Consider the following 12,489-nt stretch of genomic DNA (forward strand, 5'->3'; position numbering starts at 1 on the left):
CACTAGTCATGCTTTCAGTGACAAGCTGTTATCCGTTCACCCCAGATGCTCGTGCCACATCAGTACACTTACCGGATATTCGTTCATCATAATTCAATTCCTCCATCGCCTTCGGTGCGGCGAACCGATCAAATTCATCACGAAGGAAGGCAAAATTTTATCAACGAATCTACTTAAGCGGATAACGGAGTCGTTACTTTGTTCGCTAATCCGCGAGCTTCCGACGGGGTGGTTCGTCCGCGGGAGCGCTTTTAACATCCGGTAATCTGTCGGCGGTAATCTTTTTAGCCTCCCTGGCTGCCGCCGTGGTACAGAATCGCGAAAGAGCGGGAGTGCGAGTGAGGTATGGAAATAGGTGTGCGAAAGGTGGAGGTCGATTTGCAACGATGTAATTTGTCGGATCTATAAACCGACTGCGAAGTAAGCGTAACCACTGACGGATAAGCATCCATTCAAATTATGCGCGCGGTAATATGACTCATAACTCATAACATATTTCCATTGTGCTAACCCATCGTCATCATCTTCGCCATTTCGACGCCGTAAAATTGAATTACAAACTAATCCTCCTTTTCTCTTTTATTCGTCGCGCAAATAATTTAATTATTAATCTTCTCTCTCTCTCTCTTTCTCTCTCTCTTTTGGAATCTTTCTTTATTAACGAAATAATTTAAGATCTTGAATTGTTTTCATGTAAATATAAACAATAAGAAACATTTAGAGATTTTTGAAATAACAATGAAATTTTGTGGAAAAATATTAAAAATAATTAAGAAATGTAGAGAGAAGACTTATTGATAGAAATGAGATAAGACTCATTATCTTTTGCTGCAATATGCAATATTTTCATTATTTACTCAGCTTACATATATGGTAGGGTAAAGCGGGGCTATTTGAGCATAGAGGCAAGTTGGTCAAATGCAAATATCTAAATAAGCAAAATTAGATACGTATATGCTTGCGTAATGTAACACAAAGACAGAGATTACTGTATCTTAATATAATAATCTGTGTCCAGCTGTCAACAGTCAAATACGTGCGCTTTTTCGTTTTTGTATACCAAAAGTAAAATTATTAGGTGAGTATTTTTTTGGTCTACATGTAATTAAAGCGATTAATAATAATCAAATGTGTTTTTTGGATATAAGTTATTATCTTTATTTTTTAACTTTAATGTTTAAGTTGCTATTTTATTTACAGTTTTTCAGTTATAAAAAAGTATTTCAGTCAACACCGATATGAGGCTTGTTGGGTCAGTATCTCATAACTAAATCTTATAAACTCAGCTGCTTAAATGAAATCTGTCTTTATCAATGCTTTTTATTCTATGTTAACGATTAAACATATATTTTACGTTTAAGTATTATTATAAAGAGTAAAAATTTTAGTTTTTCTAATTTTGTTAATTAAAGAATTTAAAAAGAAAGAATATTACAAATTGTTATATTTAAGATGCAAATTTAATTAATATATACATAATCCTTTCATATTTTTAATAATATATATCCTCATTAAACGATTATCTTCATGGCTCAACTTATCCTTCGAGGATGCTCAACATGCCCCATAGATGGGGCATGTTGGTCCACTTTGCATCCTTGTAATTAACGTAATCTTTTTCTTATTTACGAGATATGTTAAGAATTTATAAGTACTTAATTATTGAGCCAAATCAACATGCAACGTTTTAAAGCATTTACCATTAGTCTATCATAATTGTGTGAAAATTTATAATAATTTAAAGAAAAAGTCACAACTAGCCCCGCTCTACCCTACTGAATAATTTAAATCACAACATAATTGTGACAATAATATTAAATTCTCGAAATTATGTTAGCTTACATATAAAATGTGTAGAACGTATTATTACAATAGAAATTAAAATTAATAATGTTAAACGTCAGAACAGAAGCAATATCAATCGAAGCGACTTCGTCATAATAAAATAAAATTTATGTGGGTTCAAACGTTCAAAAATGCGAACTCTTTTTGTTAAACATATTCGTATGCATTTGTTGTTTCTTTTATACTTTATATCGAACGCATATTGCTTGTTAATGTGCTAGCGTTAAAGGGAAACGAGCACTTTTATTAATTATAGAAACAAAATTACATGTCTGTTATGCAAACGTTGTTATACAGTGCTAATTAAATTTTAATTAAAACTGTCACCTGTTCATGTCATTGAGTTATATATGACGATGACGTATATATATAACTCAAATCAAGTGATGTAACTATATTGCACACAACGTTTAATAATTTTATGTAAATATTTTTATATCAATGATAGATTATCGAACTAATTGTAAGTGCAAGAATAATCGTGAGGATAGGAGCACAGAATCATTTCAATCAAATTACAAAATTTTAGAAATATAGTAAGAATTTGTATTTGATTATATATTTATTAAAACAAATATTACTACATTTTTACAAATACTACTTTTTTAAACAAATACTACTTTATTAAGAAAAAAAACTGTCGCAAGAGAGAAAAAAAGCATTTAAAATTATTTTAATTATAAAAATTATTACAAATTTATCGATGAATAAATGAATCATTTTTAGAAAGGTTTTAGGGAAAAGAATTACAAATATCGCGTAGAGCAAAAACATTGGCTTTTTTAAACGTATTGTAATAATGCATCGTATACAATTTAAATTTAAACTTATTGGACATGCTAAAATGTATGTAAATTTATTTTAAACATTGTTTTAAACATTTAAAAACATTGTTTTAAATTGTCTATTTGATATTTATAATTGTTGAAGGAAAACGCAACTGTTTACCGCACATTTGAGCGTTCTATTTACGCGATAAGCGTAAATGCATTGGCAAACTCGCGGAACGGTAATGTGCAAATTCGCAACGCGGTAGAATTCGGTTGTTGTAACAGCCGTCGATGCTGTCGCGTTTCGCATTGCCTCGATTCATTATCAACGCCACGTTCGTGCTAGGAATCGCTCGAATAGTAAAACGCTTTTCCGAGGCAGGCCTGCGAGGGTTGAAAGGAAAAGTTACTTGTCCTAGCGACCTACTTCTCATCTCTCGCGTTTGTCGCCGGCAACTCGTCTCGTGTTCTCAAGCTCGACGTTGTTTACAACGACAGTCCTTTGCAAACGAACAAGGAGCTTCTTTGTAAAAGGGTTGTTATAATCGAGCGGCGTTCACCCCACTGCCACAGGCGTTCTATATCGCCGAGTATAAAGTATCAATGGGTATCTCTTCCCGTCACCGTGAGGGAAACGGAAGCTCCACTATGCGAAAGACACAATTAGCTACGCATAAATTACAGCGCGATGGTTCGATCGTGATGCATAGGTGCGAACAATTGCTTTGGAAAAAGCCGATGCAACTATCTGAGAGAAACTGGAAATATGAAAATGATATTGTGATATAATAGTCTAAAAAAAATGTAAAATTACTTAATTTATAAATTAAAAACTAACTATGCAGCCTAGAACACTTGATGCTATTTCATGCCTTAACTCCTGAGTAGTCATCTTATTTTTTTTTTTACATAAATGATCACTTGAGGTCATATTCCGATTAAAAATCATTATTATTAACACTAACGGAATAAACACATTAAGTAGCTTTTTTGTTTTTAATAAAAATGTTAATTAATAAGACGCTTTTGTATTATGGGATTGTATTTTGATATTGAGATTACATACGAGTATTTAAAAATTTCTAAAAAAAAGTTATTAAGTAAAAGGTTTAAAACAGAAAGAAAATATGTTACACAACATCCATTTTACAGCAATTTACATTTTTTTTGCTGCTAGAGTATATAAAAACAATCCAGATAACTATTCCCGGATTAATAGAAAAATAAAAATGCATAAGAGTATATTCATATATAATTCATATATAAGTATGAAATTTATTAAGATTTAGATATTAAAAAGATTATTTACGTATTTATATCTAAAAATATTATATTTCCATTAAATATATAGATATTATGGGACGCGTATTGGTCGAATATACGTACATTGCACTAAATCCGTGAATTTCCAGAACAAATTGTCGCGAGCCATGGCCTCGATTTTGTGACGTTGAAGATGAGCGAAGGCGGAGTATCACGTGTAATGAGATAAGGATAACTGGTATCCGCGGAGTGAGGCGCTTTAACACGATTTTATTGTCCCTCTCACTGGTTCTCTCGCTGCCCCATCGAGCGGCGTTTCATCGTATCGGAAAAGCGGCCTCTGCTTCCGCGCGTTCTCGTTTCTCTTTGACGATTAGGACTTTACACGCTACGGGAGCCGTATGAATAAAGGATAAGGGCATAACATACGTCGAGACGGCGCACGTACGTGGTCGTACGTACTGTAAACACGTGCCGACACGTACTATCGATCTCGTGTAAAATTAAAGTGCACGCCTGCAGTTCCCGTAGTCGTAGCACTCGTAAATTATTCCCGCGACTCAAGCCCTTGACCTCCGTAACAATTACCGTGATTCTAGAGAACGTTGCGCCGCGCGAGCTTGCATTTATCTCGCGGGGCGAACGCACGGACCGACAAGAGTCATGCGGCACCGTCGTTCCCCGCGTTACGCGAGTTCGGCTACTGAGCCGCCTATTAAATCGCATAGAGAGTGCTTGAACTTGATTCTCAGGACACGCGATTCCTCGCGCGATCGATTCGCAGTTCACCCACCTTTTCCATTTAGGAATAATCACTTGCACGAAAGGATTCTTATCACCTACTTCAACGTCCGTTTTGGATGTAATCTATCCGCTACGAAATTAGGCCACATCTAATTTACACGAATTTAATTCTATGACAATTTGGTTTTTTAAACTTGGCTCTATATATAATCAATGTGAAGGAAGCTTGATCGTAAATGTAAATTTTTCGATAATAAATATTTTTGCAATTTAACTTTCTGAAGTTGACGGTGAGTCTATTGGACTCATTCAATTATATTCTTTATGTTATATCTGCAAATTTAAATTTTATTGTTATTAAAATAAATTTCTTAATACTAAATATTAAAATGAACTAGCATTTATTCTTTTTTTGTACGAGTTCTGTCATTTTGGTTTTCTGAAATTAATTAGTGTCTTTCAGTCAACATAAATGAAATGTATGTCATAGATATAGCACCAGTAACTGTGCTGCAGATTTTGGCGTCAGTTCTAGAGAATTAATTTTATATTTACTACAGATTTCTCTCTGCTCCCCCCCTCTCTCTCTTTCTCTCTTTCTCTCTCTCTTTCTCTTTCTCTGTTACATGAGTTAAATTAAGCTGAGTGAAATCTGGAGAAAATTAAATTAGTTTTCCACATTCGTGTATAAAGTGTGTGTTCTTAATCTTAATTTACCATCACCTTAATTTATCAAATATTAAATAATTACATTATTACTTTATTATCTAAATAAAAGTACCCTTTTCTGTTATACAAAAAGAAATTGAACTAAGTAAAATATAAAAAAAATAGTAGTAAAATCTAGAAAGCTATCTTTTTATACTTGTGCAAAATGCGTGTACCTTAATTTATCAAATATTAAATGATTTTTTAACTATGAAAACCTCGGTATTAAAGTTTTATATTTTGTTTTAATTTTTAATACTTTCATTTGAAAAGAGAGGTTTGCGGGTTTGTGGGTTTAGAATAATTTGCATGTATTGATTTGTCAAAGTTTGTGTATTTTTTATAATTTACCACATCGCATGCAACACAATTTATATTGTATTGAATTATTGAAAACACATTCAAATTTTATTTTAAACATTTCCCAAAATATTACTGGTCAAGTTAAACGAGGTCTGGTGATAATGACTATCACGTAATTTATCTCGATTAGCACTGTGCCCACGCAACACGAGAATGATCGATCGAGCCCAAGCTTTCCGACCTATCGAGCTATTCGCGTTCTTGTAATGATATAACACATCATTAACGTAATCATGAATAATCGGTTCGTACGAATAATATTTTCCGATTACATCTTTGCCATATATTATTTACCAACACACAGTTCACCCGGGGAACGTTACGGTTGACATAATTACGAAGAAATCGATTTATCTTTAATATAAATTATGGAATTTATTGTATGCATTATTTACGTATTTAACTTTTTATTAATTTAACATGGAAAACACACTATTTTGCATAGTTATTTATTTTGCATATTCATTATTTATTTGATAATTGTAAATAATTTTAGTCTGCAATCAAAAATTATACAGGGATAAAATAAGTCATTGTTTTGGTACTTCCTTTTCCTCGGTCGAGATAAGCAACTGGCTTCAAAAGGGAGGCACTTCATGGTTTGGTATTTTCTAGAATTTATCCTTTTGTTTTAGATCCGTCTTCCTACAGAAAGCAGCTACACGAAAGTCCACTCCGACCACTTAGCGAAAACTAAGTTACGAAGTAATTTTTCATTTTCCTTAACTGCCAGGTGTCTTACTGTGTATCGGTTGATTCGATGAGAAATGTAGAGGAATGTCTGTAATCCAGTTAGGAAGTATTTCTTGAAGCTGCGCTATTAGATCTCTTCGATTCGCTTCCATCTCACTTGCCGTTCTTTACAAAGCCATTGTAACAGATTTTACGATAACTCACAAATACGATGCTCAATAGTAGAGCTAAACGAAGATTAATTTAATCATTCTTTTTGTGATATTTAATGCGGATATTATAAATAATTAATGTATGTTATGTGTGTGGTTAATAAAATCTTTTCAAAGTCTTTATTCAATATTGTACAGACATACGTAGATAAAAGTAGGCAATCAATATCGATTGCATACAAATTAAAAACTTATAAAAAAGTATTAAACTATATAATTATTATATGCTAAAAATAAAAAATAAGGTCATAGTTTTTCACGAACTCAGAGTTTAATTTTTTTTTAAATTATAATGCAGATTATTATTTTTTTCCGTATCTTTAAAAAATGTATTAATTATCTTGGTAATAAATTTTCTAATTTATTTCGTAATAAGAATATGTTGAGTATTGTATAATCAAGAAATAAGATTTTAGTATCTATTTATATTTATTATATTTTTTTATTATTTATTATAAAATTTTAGTTCTAATAATAATAGTTATAAATTAAATATTTTTTTTAGAGATTTTCTTATTCTCTCTTCGTATAAAGATCTATTCTATCCAAATCGAATAGTATATTCGCGCATGCGCGTATTGTTAGTTTCCATAACCGTTTTATAATATTTCTATTGAATGATAGGTATGAGATCAATACTTCTGTGCAGTGGAGTGTGATATTTTTTGGAATATCATACGTGAAGTCTATTTCTAACCGACGGCACGTTTCGTGAGTATCGGCGTGAAATTTATTCGATGGGCTAATAACGCGGTTGGGTCGCAGACCGCGATAGAATCAAATTCTACCTTCGAATTCTACCCTTCCAACCCCTACCAAGAGCCCCTTCGAATTCTACCCTATCCACTGACATCGACTTCACCTACGCTCAATCCAGGAACCCGTTCACATTAGCATGTTATTGGGCGGTTGTTTACTTCGGGTTAATCGTCACCTCTGGCGCCAACGATACGGCAACCGGGTGAAAAGTAATAGAGGACCACGGCGATTTTATTGAGCAATTTTTTCGACTCGCTGATCTAGATTTAACAGAAAGTAAATTGTGACTTTATATATTATAATTATATACTTATCTATAATTAAAAGGACAGATAAAAATAGGTAGCTATAAGTATAAGTTGGAGGTATACTAAATATCTTTGCGCAGAATCAGCGATAATATTTGAAGAGCTTATTTCAGTGGGCTAATCAATATTTTGTAAAAATCTCTAAAGCGTAAATAGAGGCTCTGTCACTCATCCATTTTTACCAATATCAATATTCGGATACGTTATAAGTAATCATCCCCATTGTTGTAATCAGCCCTTCAATTGTATCGAATATAATTGTTGCATTTTATTTCATTGAATATGATTGTACATTACATAAGGCAATAATATTTAGCTGTAAATATAGTACTGAATGAGAAAATATAACAATAAAATCTTCACTTTATATAAACAAATCTGTACGATTATATTATGACGCTTCACATAAATATTCTATGATAATTACTTCACTATTTTCACGTTAGAAAGAAAAAATATGATGTCATTAATTAACACATTGATTTAATGTGCTTTTATGTCATATGTTTTCAATGCACTTAATATGCATTGTATTGAACATGTCTTATCCGTTAAAATAGAAGTAACAAAAAAACTGAAAAAGCTGCAAGAAAAGATAATTAAGAAAATTGTCGTAAAAGTAACAGCGCCAGACAAAATTACCCCGGTTGCAAATTGCAGTTTTTAATAAATAAATAAAAATGTTCCAACGAACAGGCGTGCGATTTTCTTCTATCGTAACGTCACAAATGAATCGCGACCGGATTTAATCCTGGCAGACAGTGTCGCGTGTCTCGCCGGTGTTAAAATCTGCAAAGAGCGAGCAGGGGAAGGATAGAGAGTTAATTAAACGAATAAATAACGTAACAAAGCCTTGGTGAGGAATCCAGAGACGTTGGTGAGGAAGAGAGAAGAGATGAGGGAAAAAGAGGACAACACAGGAAAACGAAGAGCAATGTACGTGAAGTAATGTACAGAAGCAAGAGAACACGACCGCACTTCTCTTTCAGCGACTCGGTGTTGCAGATATACCATATTGTCTGCACCTTCCATTCTTCCTCACCCTCAGCCTGAAAGCACGCGATGTCCTACGATCCTTTGCCTCTACCTTTCATCCTGTTTGTCATTATTGCTTGCTATGCCTTTGCTTCGTCATGGTTCTCCGTGGCTCTTCGGCAATGAGCCGATACTTTGAACATTTCGGAGCGTCGTATTACACTTCGTCGTTTTAGTCGCACGTTAATTAAAAAACGTTGAAGCTATCTGACGTGTGAAGATTTTTCATGATAGAAATATTACTTCTCATATTCTCGAATTGATTTTGAACTACTTGAATATTCAAGATATTAAAAAAGAGACTGAAATAAAATTGACGTTCAATCGAATTTTTATTTAACTACATTAGCTAGTATGCATGCATTTAGAATTGCCGTGTATGTTTCTTAATATTTTCTTCGTGTCACACATGATTCTATACATTTTTGCTTCACCAATTATCATCTAGAGATTTTTAATCCCACAAATATTTGAAGTCATTTGTTTTCTGATTGAAGATCTCTATTCAAATTTAAAGCGCAAGACTTTAATTCATTTTTTTTAATTTAATTCATTTTTTTTAATTTACGAATCTTTCGTTACACAGACTCTTTATCTCGAGATTATCATCTTTAAACTAGACAAGATTCATTATTTTAAATTCGCCTGCAGCAAGAACGTTGGCCCCCGCGAAAAGAGCTCGCCGACATGCAATTCAAGAAACCGCAAATTAGTCTCTTTAGGTACTTTCGTGGTATGGTAAATCGGTAGGGCTATAAAAATCCGCGATTGCTACCTTAGTCCCCTAATTCTGCCATGTTACATAGTCGCTACATTGCCCATGAAACGTCGAGAGCACTTCCATAGGCGGATTGAACACCTTCACGAGCGGCAAACACGCGAATTGGATATGACAGTGCCGTACAAATCCACTTGCAAGTAGAAACGAGGGGGGAAAGAAACCTATTGTTTTACTTAGAAAATCATGGTTCACGGAAACAACGCGGCATCTGTGCTATAATAATAAAAAGATCTTATGCATATCTTGCTGTTTTAATCACATCAATAAATAATTGGTTAAAAAAAAGCGATTTGATAATTTGAAAAGTATCTAAAAATTTAGCTAGACACAATTCTGAAAATAATTTTGTTGAATTATTAATATAATTATGTAGTACTCTTAAGTTCTACGTAAGCGGTGACAAGAAGTTTTAACATTCTAATAACCAGTCATAGCATCCTACATAATTATTTTCATATTGTCCAACAAAATTATTTTTAGATCTATTATATATATGTACACTGTTAAATCTATAGTGTCAAATTTAACCTAACGTGAGTCGCCACTGCTCCTACTAAATATATCATTATTTTTTAACGATAATTAAATTTGATTCTATATTGTGTCAATTTGACACTATATAGTATCAAATTGACACTGTATAGTGTCAAATATAACCATTATTTTAGTATAAAATAACGATATGATTAAGATAGTTAAATTTTTAGATATTTCAGCAAAACCGTTTTTTCTATGTACAGTTCAAATCTTTCATATTTTTAACTTTGTTTTTATTTTTATCTGCTGAATGTATTTATATATAAATGCGTTTTTTATTTATTCGTATATTATATATCAGATCTTTTTTATGTTACAGGTAAGTCACTCTATCTCGAATACTGTTTATACTATGATGAAAATTTTAAGTATCCTGCAAATGGGTGAGTGAAAATATAAAGATTTTCTCGCGCAGCTTCTGTTTAAAGTCTAATCAACGCTAAAGGATTTAGTAACCGTGTGCTGTTTTATAAATTTGCATTTAGCTCTATTATTTTTGCCGTCAAATGAAAATAAGAGGGAAAGCGTGATCTCGCCCGTGCTTCGTAAATCATTAGTTTTATCAAGCTCATCCACGTACGTGCTTCTGTTTTATCTGCCGGACTAACTGGCCATTCGTTAAAAGCGGCAGAAAAATTTCGAAAACAATGGGCGGTACGCATACGAGGATTGTTTGATTGGAAGCTCATACATGAAAGCTGGAAAAATACTGTCACGCCAATTGGATGGCAAGAGCAATCGACTTGGTCGTGAACGCACGTCAAACGTTGTCACAGATCAAAAGTACACAGTTGTCGAAACTGTGTTAAACATCCCATACATTATAATTAATACATCCATTTGTCAAGAAAATGCGAAAAAAGATGGAATTAGCAGGCTCCATTTTCAAATATGCAAATTTAATATTTATTTATGCAAATTAACTTATCACGTATTGCGTGAAATTATTTTAGAAAAATTTAGCTACTCGAAATCAGCTAAATGAAAATATGTGAATATCAAATTGAATATAAAATTGTAAAAAAGATAAAATAATTTTTGCAATTTATTTTTCTTTGTTTATATTCTATCTATAACATTGCATAACATTTACGAGTTTTAATAAATACTAAACAGATTTTATATAGTCTAGAATTGTTAAGACATCGTATAGAATATAAAAAAAAAACGAGGAAAAAAGATAATGCACAATAAAATTTTTCTTAAATAAAAGTTATTTCAGAACTACACAAAATTTGATTTTGTGAAGTATAGCCATCTTGAAACAATTTTGTACATATGTATCTTCTAATACATAATAAGCTACATACATACATACTTCAAAAGAATAAGCGATCGTTTGTAAGAATATATCATCGTATCGAATGGACCGACATTTTTATGGTTCACACAGATTATCATAATGTGAAAGTGAAAAGGCGATTGAGGGGTGGATGGCAGAATTGAGTTTCGTTAACGAGTAAATCTGTGCCAACGCGTGCAGAAAGAGAAAAAACAGAATACAATCAAGCATACGACACGAAACAATCGCGAGAACAATACAGATGATAGGTAATGAAAAAATGCGATCAATTTGATATTCGTCTTATTTCTTACTATCTATGTGACATTTAAATTTTACGTTAATGTGCAAAGGAGAACAATCATTTGCATTTCAAGAAGTCTTATAGACGTACATATTTATACCAAAATAATCACAATGAAATTATAAAGTTATTATTATTGCAGAATTGGCAAGTAACACGTTACTTGTTACTTTGTTGATTACCTTGTTATAATAACGATTTGGTAATGACATTGTGAATTTTTTATGATGGTAATGCTAACATCAGAATTAGAAAAGTCAACCGTTATTTGTAATGGATTGAAAAAGTCATTCGTTACTGAAAAAAATAACTCCTAATTTGTAACGCGTTATTTTTTAGTAACGAGTAACGTTACGCGTTACTCGTTATACTTATGATTTTTTGTAACATGTAATAGTGATAAATTACTTTTCAAAGTGACTTTTCTAACCTTAGTACAACCTTAGCGTTTAGTTAGTTAGCGTTACCGTCATAAAAAATTGCACACCGTCATTTACTATAAAAAGTAACGACAAAGTAACTGAAAAATAACGTTTGCCAACCCTGATTATTGCGTATAATAACTATACCTAATGAAATTTCTTTATCTCATATGTAGTTTTGCAATGATTGTTTATTAATTTACTTTACTTTGTTTGCTATTGCTTTTATATTACAGTTCGTAAATCTTATTTTAATCGTGTTTTGTAGAATACCAGGTATGTAAATATGAAACCGGAATTTTTTTATAAAAAATACACGTTTATTGCATGAAAATGATAAAAAATATTTTATTCGAAGTATTGCCCATCGCTAGCTATACATTTTTCCCACCTGTCTAACAATTTGTGGATGCCACGCCAAAAAAATTATTGCTCTTTTGAGCCAAACCAGTCATCTAGCCAT

General features: G+C 32.3%; 1 protein-coding gene across 1 annotated transcript in view; it reads left to right on the plus strand.

Annotated features, from left to right (window-relative positions):
- The window catches only part of LOC108726391 (CUGBP Elav-like family member 2), a 512,320-nt gene that overhangs the window by 170,457 nt on the left and 329,374 nt on the right, over positions 1–12,489 (plus strand).

This window comes from Mycetomoellerius zeteki, unplaced genomic scaffold (genome assembly GCF_001594055.1).
Source record: "Mycetomoellerius zeteki isolate Tzet28-1 unplaced genomic scaffold, Tzet1.0 scaffold415, whole genome shotgun sequence".
NCBI classification, from domain to species: Eukaryota; Metazoa; Arthropoda; class Insecta; order Hymenoptera; family Formicidae; genus Mycetomoellerius; species Mycetomoellerius zeteki.